Raw genomic sequence first — 11,770 nt, 5'->3', positions numbered from 1 at the left:
GTTACCGACGGGCTAATTGACGTAATGAAAAGCAGAACTATTACAAGATTATTATTATTATTATTATTATTATTATTATTATTATTATTATTATTATCATTATTATTATTATTATTATTGTTCAGTAGTTTTATTTTTATAACGTGCTTTCACTTCACTACCGAGCGCAGCTCTGTGCGCCTTGGGTATGTGCTGTGGTTTGCTGTGGTGCTCTTATGGTTACTGTATTATTATTATTATTATTATTATTATTATTATTATTATTATTATTATTACTAGTAGTAGTAGTAGTAGTAGTAGTAGTAGTAGTAGTAGTAGTAGTAGTAGTAGCGGTGGTTACATTATCTAGCTATCACCTTCATCATCAATATTACCTCTTGCCACTACAGCTTATGCTGTGTTATATACAGTTGTTATTTGAGCTTTGAATATGAGTTGTTAAATATGTCTCGGTGTAGTTACTCGCATTGCTAGAAATGGCAACCAAATCTTCTTAAAATAATACTCTACAGTCTTGTAAAAGCTTGCATTTTATGCTTTTTTGTTTTTCTTTTAGGTACATGCTACCTAAAAACAATGATTTGTTGACCAAGGCTGGAACACCTCTGAACATAGATAGAGCCAATGGGAACCAAAAAAGCTGAAGGTTTTGCTAAACAAAAACCCCACCTGCTAAAAATGATATCTAGGTCTTTCGTACATGGGATAATGGTGTTCTATATTCGAAAATAAGAAGAGGTGGTCATGGCTGTAACAGCTTAGGTCATAGTTTTCCTCGAATGGAGAGGCCCTCTCGGTAATCATCAGGAATAACATTAACAAGTTCAGTAATTTGCATCATCATCATCGTCATCATCGACGTCGTCGTCATTTTCATCATCATCATCATCATTTTTCATCTATACATCCGCCCCGTCATCAACATCATTTTCCTCCACCTCATCATTATCACCACAACCACCACTACCATCGTCGTCATTGTCGTCGATGTCGTCACCGTCGTTATCCTCCTCCTCCTCCTCCTCCTTCTCATCCTCCTCCTCCTCATCATCATAATCTTCATCATTATTAGTATCGTCGTCAACAGTTTCATCACGATCACGATCATGATCATTATGATTACCGCTACCACTACCACCACCACCACCACCACCACCCTGTCATCGTCGTCTTCGTCATCATCATTCTTGTCATCGTCGTCATCATCTTCGTCCTCGTCGTCGTTGTCATCCTTCATCATCATCACCATCATCATCATCCTCATCATCATCGTCATCATCATCATCATCATCATCATCATCATCATCATCATCACAGCCCAAGTGAACAACTTGACCTTCCTCCTTCTCGGCATGAACATATTCGTAATCACAGTCGTCACCTCCGCCGGTTTAACCGTCATCGTCGTCGTTGACATCGTGGTCCTCGTCGTCGTCGTCATCGTCGTCATCGTCGTCATCGTCGTCGTCGTCATCCTCGACGTCACCGCTGTTGTCGGAATCGTTTTGTGGTTTTGATTCTCAGACAATGTAGCCATGATGTCATGAACAACGCAAACAATAACAACCATTAATCGCATCACTGAGCCAAGAAATGAGACCGGAATGCAAAGAAAACAGCAAAGCAAAATGGCCGCCGCGTACATCATCCCACCATTGCACAGCCTATACCGCCATACTCCACCTACTGATTCCACCACGACGGACACAGACTCGCTTAGACTGTTTCTCTCTTACCTGCTTGCGGCCATCACCTACAACCAATACTTTTGCACCATGTTCCTTCTGCATTCCGATAATTCAACCACTACTACGAACACAACCGTACGCCCACTCAACTCCTCCATCTTGCCACTAACCGTTGCACTCACCAATGAATGACATCATCGCAGACACACACACACACACACACACACACACACACACACACAAACACACACACACACACACACACACACACACACACACTCAAACACATGCAAAGCATCTATGTCATACACGCCTTCTCTTACGATGATCTTTCCCGCGATTTCCACTTATATCGCCCTGCTCACGCCACACACACACACCACTCAGCATTGCCTGATTTTCATCGTTATTATACGTTAGTGATCTGTGGATACTTGCTTGCCAACAAGATAAGGCAGAGTCCGGGTTCGGGTTCGGGTTCGGGTTAGGGTTGAGCGCTGACCTTTGACCGAGGTCAACCAGCTGGACCGATGCAAGAGAATTTAACCATTTAACCCTTTTCACCATAACTGATATTCTAAGTACACCTCGCCTCCTCCTCCTCCAGCTCCTCTTCTTCCCTCGTCTTCTCCTCCTCTTCCTTCGCCTCCTTTGCTTGTAAACGTATGCCGTTTACCATAGGTTACTCCTGCTCTTCCCGTCATCACTTCATGGATTTAAGTGTTCTTATACTGACGATATTACATGTAATGACAAAGTACGTCACCAACCATTGTTGTCTTCCACGTCCCCGTCCTCCTCCTCCTCGTCCTCCTCTTCCTCGTCCTCCTCCTCCTCGTCCCCGTCCTTCTCCTCGTCCTCGTCCTCCTCGTCCTCCTCCTCCTCCTCGTCCTCCTCTTCTTCCATTTGTTCGTAACAACAACAACAACAACAATAGCAATAATAATAATAATAATAATAAAAATGATGATGATGACGATGATGGTGATGACGACGAGTGTAATGACAACGACAATGACGGTGATGACGACGACGACGACGACGATGATTACGATGCTGATAATGATGATTACTTTTATTTGTTTCAACGCATCCACTGAAGTAAACCTTACAAGGATCGAGTACAATGTCTGTGTGGGAGTTATATGAAGAGATGAAGGAAGAAATAGAAATAAAACGTATACATTGTATGCAAAATATGGACGATGCAATCTTCCTGCTGTAGGAGGGCCTTTCTTTAGGGCCAATCAAGAGTCCCCACAAATCCAGCATCTGATCACCAAGGACGCGAACTCTCACACAGCTGTTGTTCTCCAATCTATGGAATCATGCTTATTGTAGGTCCATTCACACAATCCAACTTTTACCAGTCATTCACCTTTTGACAGATTTCCTCGGGAAGAATGCTCCCCTCTCCACCCTCACCTTTCCATGTGAAATTTGAAAAATCGTTGAAGGCTTGTCCACCTCACCACCTCTTCTACTATAGAGCAAAACTGCCAGCACTACTTTATTAACAAGTGACTGTAGGATGATCTTCACGGTGGATACCCACTCTGTTTCCAACTCTGCCTTGCTCCAGGAAAGAATTGCTGTGCGTAACTCCACGAGTGGTAATGCGCGGAACCTTCATGAAAGTACGGGTTCACCAATCCGCACGCATATCAGACACACTCACCTACTTACAATTCTGTGTCTGTAGGCATTGTCTCGAACCAGTAGTGGCCGTCAAAAGCAATTCGAGGCTAATGATTTTTGGAAATTATTCATAGTAGACCACTGGCCAAAGTCCCCAAGATTAAACCACCTACTTCACCCTCAGTTTTGCCAAGAGTCTTGTCGAGGGAATCGCCGCTCTTACTCATCATTATTTTTCTATATATTGCTGAAGTGAAGCTCTAACCGACCGCAGTGTGCGACTGATTGGTAAAGGACGATGAGAACATGACGTATCCCGATGTCAGGCACTCAAACTCAGATATTTTCTTGACTAAGGGCTGCAGCTTCATCAGAGTGATAAGCTGTGGATACACGTAGGCGCGTGTAAACCACAAACACTCAGTGTCACACATAACCTGAGTGGTGCAGCCTCAGTGTGTTTTTGCGCATCAACAACCACGGCATCCCGGGTCCATCTTCCAGAAGGTACTTTTCTATTTCTACACTTCTATAAATCATGGACAACGGATAGAGGGTAGAAATACCTTCGAGGTAATTTATAAAGAGTAGAAGACCTTCTTTGGTCATGAATGACCATGGGACTGCACATAGAAAGTTCCCCTCCAAGGCACAAGTCCGGGCAAGGTTGTTTATGGAAGACCAGCAATCACCCGTGCATACCAGCTTGGCAACTCGTTTCTACAGCTGAGTGAGCAGGAGGAACATGAAATAAAGTGTCTTGCTCAAGAACACAACACAGCCCAATCCAGGAATCAAAATCACTACCTCATGATTCTGAGTCCGACGCTCCCCATCCACTCAGCCATGCACCTTAATCGAGATGTTTTATACTCTCCTTAACTCTGCCTAGTGTGGAGATATATGCTGACCAATTTAAGTTCAACCAATTGCATGTGAATATATTTCGCTGTGGAGTTCTAAAAAGGCTGAAATATGTCCGTTACTTGCACTATTTGTCATTTGTCTAGTTAAGGCATATTTCCATTTAGTTGTCTCCATTACCTAAAATCTATGCGTGTCCACGTCTGTTTTGCGCGCGCGTGTTGTGCGTATTTGTAAAACCAATGACATACTCTTCGTGTCTTCTAATATTGAGTATTTTCATTTTTAGTCATATCACCAAACATCACATAAACACATGCATGCGTGTACTCACACATAGATACACGCTCGCGCGCGCACACACACACATGTATGGGTAATATTCGCATATTAACCCGGCTGTATATGCGTTTCCGCATATATATACATATATATATGGGAGAATATACAAATAATAACAACAGACGAGGACAGGTGGTGTAAATAACAAAAGTATATATTAGTATGACGCTCGGGAATACGGAAAGTCTTTGACGTTTCGAGCTACGCTCTTCAACAGAAAGAATACGGAGACAAGGAGAAAAACACGGAGAAAAAAAATTGAATAGTGTTCAGTCAACGGTCAATCATATATATATACGGAAATGTATATACAAGCAGGTTAGAAAGCGAATCTTACACACACACACACACACACACACACACACACACACACACACACACACACACACACACACACACACACACACACACACACACATATATATATATATATATATATATACGCTTATTTGAATTCACCATTCTGCGTACATTTGGACATATATCTATGTTTGGATCATTCTATACATGTATGTATGCATATATGCATGTAAAATATTAGCAAAGATTTACGTCTTTCAACCCAACCAAGCAACATTATACATGATAGAAAAATGAAAAGCTGGTGATAGGTCACCTGCTGTTGTTGCTATTTGACCTCGGATCTTCATTGATGGGAACTACGGACAAAAACTGTGGAATACTGTGAGATATACATGATTATTTAAGCTCACTACAATCATGAATAATACTCAAAATGAGACTTTAAACTATCACTCACCGCCAGACGAACAACGCTAGGTTCTATATATGCTCGTACTCTCTTTCCATCTCTCTCTTTCCATCTCTCTCTCCCTCTCCCTCTGTCTCTCACTGTGTCTCTCTTAATAACTCTCTGTGACTTTCTTCTGTTGTCTTTCTGTACGTACCTGTCTTGTCTATTAACCTTCTCTTTCTCTTTCTATGTATCGTACTGATGCTTCTGTAACATCTGACTCATTATCTCACTGTCTATCTACCGCGACGTCTCTAAGCTAAGGACTGTCTCAGGCACCATTTCTCTATCAATCTTGCTATTAATTTCTCACCCTCGCTATAACCCTTTTCTATATCGCCCAGTTTTGTCTTTAAAGCTCTCTACATTCATGACACTCTCCTTCTCCCCCCTCTACGTCTTCATCACTTGCTGTTTAGTCCTATCTCTATCTCTCTATCTATAACGAAACATCGTTGTTTGAGTCTTTTACTATCTCTCTGTGTCTCCCTTCTCTCCTCTCCCTTTCGTACTCACAAACTCGGTCGTTCTTTTTGTCTTTCTCCATCAATCTGCTTCTATAACTAACAATTACGTCCTCTTTCTTTATCTACTTTACACATCTATCTACCACCAGAGTATTAATGTTACAGTTATACAAGCTGCTTACTGCTGGTGGTGGTGCAGCTTGTGGTGGTGGTAGTGGTGATGATGATAATGATGATGATGATGATGATGAGCAGTACGGGCTGGTGGTGGTGATAGTGGCCAGGGAGGATATGCAGATGGATGAGAAAAAAGGAGGACACTGATGTGTAATGATAGACGGAAGATGATTTTGATGAATATGTCGTGCATGGAGATGATGGTTATGGTGTTGCAGATGCTGAGGTTATATGAATATACACATATATATATATATATATGACAAGGAGCCGAAGATTCCTGCTGCCATATATATATGGCCTTGCAGCAGCAATCCTCTCCAGCGAGGCATTGAACACAGTAAAGTCTAAGCGAGATTGTTGTGTTAAAACGCAGTGCTTTGCTCAGAAAGTCGATTGATCGCCAGACGCAGTGTTTCGGCTTTGCTCTCTTCAATGAGGAATACTCTTAGCTCAGCCGAAAATGCTTGTTCAGGTATAGAAATAAATAAATAAATGTTTACTAGTTTGTGCAAAGGTTACCCAGGCTAGAATTAAATTAATATACTTACTTGAAACAGCACCAGATTAAAATACCTGTGTGTATAACATTTATAATGTGATACCATCTAACTTCGTTGTATTACTGATATTTATTTTTATTGGATATGGAAGAAGAGATTGAGAGAGATAATAAAATAATAGAGATAAGTAAGATAGGGATTAATGTAATGAGAAATGTAGAGAAGAGACAATATGGAACGTGCTAGAGAGAGAGAGAGAGAGAGAGAGAGAGAGAGAGAGAGAGAGAGAGAGTAAGGGAGAGGGCAGTAAGAGAGAGGAAGAAAGAGAAAGGAAAAGGGGGAGAGAGAGACGGAGATATAGAGATTTAATCTGAGAAATAAGAGGAGTAGTATGTTAAATAATATGATACATTTTGACCAATATTCTGGCGTTTCCACTTCACTGGGTCACATTGACGAACGCATATACGCCTGTATCAGTTTCCGATTCCGTCTTGACGGTATGTTGGAAGCTGAGGGTGGCTCGGTTTAGTAAACTGTTGTCTCTCAGCCAGGTGTCTTTTTGTTTTTTGTTTTTTTTTTCCAATGGAACGAACAGAATAAGAGGAGACACGTGAGATCGAGTGTCGCTGATGAGGTCACAGGATGTGTAACAAAAGAGTCTTGACAAAGAAACTAACGACCATTATAACGACCTCAGAATGTCGCAACGGACAAAATACTGCTAAGCATTTCGTCCAGCGTGCTAATGACTCTGCCAGCTCGCCGCTTTGATGATGATGATGATGATGATGATAATAATAATAATAATAATAATAATAATAATAATAATAATAATAATAATAATAACAACAACACAATTCCACCATATCAGGAGTCTTGCAAAACGTATATATATATATATATATATATATATATATATATATATATATATATATACATAAACACGCACACACGCACACACACACACACACACACACACACACACACACACACACACACACACACAAACACACACACAATACACACACGCATAATGTTCGTTTTTACGTTCAGTTATAATAAATACAACTTTACATGAAACCTGGCGGGGTACCCCATACATTTGTAGAGTACAAGTTTATTATTCTTACACAAGAATGTTGATGACAGTGACATCGAAGTTTCGGCCAGCTAAGCCATCGTCGGACAATGCGTAAGAATAATAAATATATAGATATATAAGTATATATACATGCATACACACATACATACATATGACCCCTCACTCATACTATTCAACCGGGAGTTGAACTACGGTCTTTCTGTAACCCTTACGTAGCCTTACTCGCCATTTTGGGTTTTCTGGATACCAAAACCTTTCATATATATATATATATATATATATATATATATATATATATATATATATATATATATATATATATATGTATATATATGTGTGTGTGTGTGTGTGTGTGTGTATACATGCATATATATATATATATATATATATATATATACATACACGCACCAGTGTATTACGTAGGAAACCATAATGCCCTATAAATTCACGTCCGACATAAATGTTGTCTAACTAAACAGTTTAACTTAATCGACCTCGATGTTTCAATGTGAGCCTGAGATATCTAATTGTCTAAATATTTTCGTGGATCTAAACTACCGCATTGTCCTGCTTTTCTCGCCCTCTTCAAGTGATTCTCTGTCTCCCTTTTCTCAACCTCTCCCTTTTCTCAACCTCTCCCTTTTCTCAACCTCTCCCTCTCTCCATCTTGTGTTTTCATTGCAATCACTGCTTCTTCGCATGTTTGTAGTATGTGTGTGTTTGTTTGTGTGTGTGTGTGTGTGTGTGTGTGTGTGTGTATACATTTACGTTTGTCAGTATCGTGTATGCAGTATTTATGTATTCATACATTTTATGTGTGTATCTTTCTCTCACTTTGATGCTTCCCTCATCGCCTTAATGCAAGAATCAAAGAACAAGGGTGAAGATGTTTATCACATGATGCCATATGCCGCAAATATCAGAATTTCACACTCTTCAACTCCACCTCACTTATTTTCCTTACATAAACTCACCTTCCCTTCTTTTTCCCTCTCCCTTAACATATTTTGTATTACATTCCTGATATATCTCTCTTTTTCTATTGTTATTAATATTGCTTTCGTTTCGTTTACTTTTTATTGTCTTCTTCCCTCACATCGTTTCCGTCATCGTCATATTCACCATGTTTTCTTCTTTGTTATATATTTTATCTCGTATTGGTTTCCAATCTCCCCATTCTCTCTCTGTCTCTCGCTCGCTTTGTCTGTCTGTCATTTCCCTTCCTTCTTTCGTTCTCTTCTCAATTACATTGATAACATTGCCACTATTAGCCTTACAACTGTGAATCTTCAGTTTTATGGCTTTCCAGTCATTTGACCAAAGCCTATGAAAGATGTCCTACACATAACAGTTGGCCCGGTCAGGTCTATTTTTCACTCCCAAAGCTGTCAGTTTGTGAGAGCAACGTTGCTAAAGGGAGATAATTTCGATATATATTGTAGCCTGATCGTTGAAAAGATCATAACCTCAACCAGCACACTTCTAACTTTAACACAAACATCACCAAAGCATTCCCAACTACTATCATCGCTGTCACCCCGCTAACACCATTAACAACAGCCCAAACACCATCACAGCTATTAAGGTTTCCATCATAACTATCACATCTACTACCATCACTACAACTACGACTACCATTGCCGGCGGCTACTATGTTTCAGACATAACTACATACATAAACCGATCATTTATTAAGGCTGCGAGCTGGCAGAATAGTCAGAACGCTGGGCAAAATGCTTCGCGGCATTTCGTACGTCTTTACGTTTTGAGTTCAAATTCCGCCGAGGTCGACTTTGCCTTTCATCCTTTTGGGGTCGATTAAATAAGTACCAGTCGAGCACTGGGTCAATGTAATCGACTTAATCCCTCTCCCGCGATAACAGCTATTAGCAATCGCATCGATGACAGCTATCAATAAACGACATTTTGCCTTCGAGCTCTTCCTTCAAGAAATAACAAACCAAATCTCCTCTTAGAAATTTAAAAGATGCATATTTTTATCATTTTTATTATATTACTTGAAACTGCCAAATGAAATGGTGGCGAATGGGTCTAAATAATCAAGACTAACCTAGGGTTAAACAACAACAATATTAACAATATAAAAAATATGACTGAAGGTCCATGTTCTGCTACCTAAATACATAGTGGAGTACTGGATTTGTAATATACTGAGTTGAAAAAATTCCAAGAACTGCCAATATATATATATATATATATATATATATATATATATATATATATATATATATATATATATATATATATATATATATATATATATATGTATGTATGTATGAAGTATTAGGAAAGGAAAAATATAAGCGTAAACGATCTTTTAATACAAAGTTGGTATAAATCCAATAAAGATTCTACAAGTTCTTTCCAAGCCTAATTAATTACAAATAATAAAACGTTCTTTATTGAATGGAACATTTTAGCGACGGTTCCGGCTTATAAGATTGGTAGTAGGTTCTGTTTTCTTTGTCTGAGGAATTATTTTTGATTTTATTTTCTAAAAGAATGCTGTTAAATTCGAAATATGAAACATGTTTTTTTTCTGTATTCATAGGAATAAATTTGTGTTAAAAAATTTTAAATAAGTAAGTCTATTATGGATGTTTTCTTTTGTTTTATTTTGATTAGCCGGTTAAAGAGAGTCTAATAATCACGTTTTCACCCTTTTGCTATCTAAGTAGGTTCCTTTCTCATTTGTTTTTTGTTTTTGGTTTTCTATATTGCCATTATGTTTTGTTTTGGCTTTTTAGTCTCTGTAATTTTCAGTTGTGTTACACCAAAAATTTTGCTCTTCTGTTTTATTCTGAATTACGTTGAATTCCGGCATCATTTATCATTTATCATTTACTTGTTTCAGTCATTTGACTGTGGCCATGCTGGAGCACTGCCTTTAGTCGAGCAAATCGATCCCAGGACTTATTCTCTGTAAGACTAGTACTTATTCTATCGGTCTCTTTTGCCGAACCACTAAGTTACGGAGACGTAAACACAACACACAGACACACACACACACACACACACACACACACACACACACATATATATATATATATATATATATATATATATATATATATATGTATACATATATACGACGGGCTTCTTTCAGTTTCCACCTACCAAATCCACTCACAAGGCTTTGGTCGGCCCTAGGCTATAATAGAAAGCACTTGCCCAAGGTGCCACGCAGTGGGACTGAACCCGGAACCATGTGGTTGGTAAGCAAGCTACTTACCACACAGCCACTCTTACGCCTATGTCAACGTTTTCGCAATTACTCTGCATTAAGTCGAAATTGACGATGCATATTCAATTTTTCATTTTTATTTCATTAACGGTTGAAATTTCTTTGACGAAAATTAAGCAGCAAAGTCACCTCTTGGTATATTTGAACCCAAAATACTGAAGCCGTGAATTTTACTTCTGAAATTGTGAGTCGGGTGTCTTAGAATTAGTTTTGAAGTTACGAATACATCGACATTACAGCAGAAAAAGTAAAGCCGTCAATACTTCAGCTGATATTGTAAAGCTGTCAACATTAACGCGTGACATTTTGTGTGCTATGTGTATTCAAATATACATATATGTGTTTGAAAGTGGAGATTTTTACGACAGAGACAAGCTGCTTGTGTATTGAGAGGAAATGGAAACTGTATTCTTTCATGCACGAGTATACCCGTGTTAGCGCATTCAAACACATGTCCCTGCGTGTGCGTTTTCATTTGCATCAACATGCTCTCGAATATATAAATGTATATGTACGCACATGTCACTCCGTATGTTTGTAGAAACGTATATATACACAATACACATACGTAAACGTATCTATACACACATCCACACATGCACGCTCACATGAACATGTGTGATTATGTATGTATGTATGTATGTATGTATGGATATATATGGATATATGACCACGTATACATAAAAATATAATGCTGACTGCAACACTGCGTTTAGATTCATATATGCTTGTATATGAACTCGTGTTAGCTGTCAGTGGTTGGCACGTGAGTGCAGTAAACCTGCACATGTACACACGTGCTTGCATATGCACAGATGCGTGTTAGCGAATAATTATACACAGGATTCTGTTCTTCAAATCTTCATACGGATAATATACACCGTAAACAGTATGGCACTCTGGTATACTGAAGTAATGTATGTTGAAATATAATTACCATAATAATGACTTACACCTTAGATAGAAA

The sequence above is a fragment of the Octopus bimaculoides genome, chromosome 9 (assembly GCF_046866305.1).
Source record: "Octopus bimaculoides isolate indiv1 chromosome 9, ASM4686630v1, whole genome shotgun sequence".
NCBI classification, from domain to species: domain Eukaryota; kingdom Metazoa; phylum Mollusca; class Cephalopoda; order Octopoda; family Octopodidae; genus Octopus; species Octopus bimaculoides.
The sequence above is the reverse complement of the archived record's forward strand: the minus strand, read 5'-3'. Positions refer to the sequence as shown.